This window comes from Cucurbita moschata, unplaced genomic scaffold (genome assembly GCF_002738365.1).
Source record: "Cucurbita moschata cultivar Rifu unplaced genomic scaffold, Cmos_1.0 Cmo_Scf00092, whole genome shotgun sequence".
NCBI classification, from domain to species: Eukaryota; Viridiplantae; Streptophyta; class Magnoliopsida; order Cucurbitales; family Cucurbitaceae; genus Cucurbita; species Cucurbita moschata.
The window spans coordinates 337,135-340,365 of NW_019268608.1; positions in this window are offsets into that span (position 1 = coordinate 337,135).

Below are 3,231 nucleotides of genomic sequence, written 5' to 3' on the forward strand. Positions count from 1 at the left end.
CCCTAAACCAAGTATGAATTAAGGATATATGAAAGAGAAACCCAAAGAACCGTGAGTTAAGACCCTGAACCGATTAAATAGCTCGAGATTTAAGTAACATTAAAATAACCTACTATAAGAGCACCGCTGCCTATCAAATTTTAATACTGAGCATATTATAGTATGTTGAGGTTAGATATGAAATTTGGTGGTCATTGGATAAGGATAAGTAGGTAAACCAAGAAACGGTGTAAAATGACCATAATGCCCCTAAGGTAATTTACCTTCGGTTCATGACCTAGATGACCTTCAAATGCTATGAAATTCATCAGTAGATCTTATTTTATGAAGTGTTATATGAATCCTTATCCCAAGAGGTTTATATAAGGTAATGAAGTTTGGGAGTTATTGGAAAACTTTAGTTAGCGAAACTAAGATACGGGAGAAAATGCTCATCACGATCCATATGACCTTTGCCATGAATTACGATGTTTATAAGTTTTGTAGTCAATGTTACCAATGTTTGCTGCACACAAAAGAAGATAGGGAAGTTAAATTTTTAAGTCACTTTTAGAAAGTATGCTGGATTGTTTTCACCTGCATGTCATCCTCAGATTCATGAACAAACTGAGGTGGTTAATAAAATATTAGGAGCATTGCTTAGGGCTATTATTTATAAGAATATTAAGTCATAAATTGGATAACAAATTATTGTTTTCAACTACATGTCATCTTCAGATTAATGACCAAACTGAGGTGGTTAATAGAACATTAGGAGCATTGCTTAGGGCTATTATTTGTAATAATATTAAGTCTTGGGACGAATGTTTGCCACTCATTGTTCTCTTCTTGAAGTTGCTTACGGATTTAATCCACTTACGCGTCTTGATTTGCTTTCTACTCATTCTAATATTTTTGTGAGTAAAGCAGCCACAAGTAAGGCAAATGGGATCAAAATATTGCATAAAGAGGGGAAGGAGACAATTGAGAAATAAAATTTCAATGTTGCTTCAAGAATTAACAAAGGACGGAATGAAATCATTTTTCAACCCGGTAACTGGGTTTGGATACATTTTCGTAAGGAGTGATTCCCATCTCAAAGGAAGACAAAGTTACATCCAAGAGGGGATGACCCTTATCAAGTTCTTGAAAGAATTAATAACAATGCATATAAAATGATCTTCCATGAGAATTTTCAGCACATTCTACTTTCAATGTTGCTGACTTGAGTTCTTTTGATGTAGGTGATGATTTTCTGATTCGAGGACGAACCCTTTTGAAGACGGGGAAGATGATAAGGATCACGGTGTTCCAAATGTTCCAACTGGACCTATTACACGATCCAAGACCAAGAAGATTCAACAAGCATTCATTCTTCATCTACAAAATTGGATAGGCTCGGTTCAACTATTATTTCATGTGTTACAAGCTTATTAGATTGAGAAATGACCATTTGGAGCTTCAGAAGTGAATATTTACACAGTTGAAGGAGCAAATGAAGTTGCAAGCATCATTACATGAGTTATTAGAAAACTTTATTTATTTTTAATTTCATAAAGTTTGTAACGGTAGAATTGTCAAATTGACTTCGTTTTTTTATTAGATTTAAGGGGATCGAGATTAAATCCCGGCCACTAACTTATTTTGTGGGAGACTATAAATGCCCCCAAATTATTATGTAAAAATCAGATTTGTGATGAATGAAATTGATCTCTCAAGTTGAGAAGTTTTTTTTCAAAATACGAGCATCATCTATGCATGTTTCATGTCATTCTTGTGGTAGAATTGATTATGAGCCATGCAGTCACTTTTCCACATTGTGTGGTTGAGTGAAATTCTCAACCTTCTACTTATTTTTTGGGATTTCTTTTCTCTGTATTCATTGTAATTTATCCTGATACAAACAAGTTTATTTTTGTAGGGAATGTATTAAGCACATGAATTTATTAATTACGGTGAACTTTTGTATAAAACGAAGTAAATACAAATAGAGTAACATGAGATAAAAGTAAACATAGTAATAAAATGAAACTACATAAACTTAAAGGAAGTTAATCCCATTTTACAATATAAATATTGTTCAATTGTAGCAAAGAAGTAGATTTGAAAACTAGCCACTCCAGATCAATCTATGTTTGGAAAACTAAAATAAAGAAAAAATAAATAAATAAAAATATTTTTCAAAAACTTAGTTTGGTGTGAAATTTTGCTTAAAATTCAAATGTTTTTTTTTTAAGGATAAAACACATAATTTTGAAATAAAACAAAAAAATTAATAAATAAATAAATAAAATAGTTATCAATGCATGGGCTCCCGTGGAAATGCTGCTTCAACTGTGTGGTAGACCATGTGAAGTAAACACGACAATAATAGTAGGTTCTAAAGCACAAAAATATGTGGATAAATTTCATATATTGAGGTACGGAAAACATATACACACGGGCAACTAAAAATAATAGATCCACTGTAAGGGCATTTGGTCTAGTGGTATGATTTTTTTTTTTTTTTACAAATTAGGTGGAATGAACAAACAAAAATAATGAGTTTAAAATTACCAAACAAAATATCAATTTTCAAATGGAATGGAGACAACAAGAATATACAAAGGAAATTTTTGTATATATGATTCTCTTCAAATCTTGAAAACTATGAGGATTCCTCTCCTTTCTTGACATAAAGACTTACTTTTTCGGGATTTGGACCATAAACAGTTATCTACTCTTACTCCTACTCCCTTCTCTAAGAATCAACATAGCATAATCATTCCATGAAGGCCGAGGTAGTCTTATAAAAGAAGATGAGGGTACCACTTTCAAATCATTCCATGAGAACTTGAGAAAGTTTTGTAAAAGAAGATGAGGGTACCACTTTCTATTGCATAATTTCTATGTGAATAGAGAATGAACCATATTCTTGGGAGATAAGATAGAGCCTCGAGCCTAACATTAAAGGCATTACACAAATTGTTCTATGATATTTTTTTTAGTAACTCTTTGTTATGTTGTCCGCGGAAGGTTTCAGGAAAGGGACACAGATTCTCTATTGCACTAATCTCCCAATAGAAGTTTTACCTAGGTCATCTATCGTCACAATCCTTTTAAGGAAGATGCGCCCAGATAACCGCTGAAGAAGTTTCAGAGAGCCATAGGTTCGAATCCTGTCACCTTGATGTGGTATTCTTAGGGGCCGAAGTGCAAAGCCCCATAGCCTATCTGTGGTCAGGAAGGCAGGCGAACCGCGCACACTGAAAA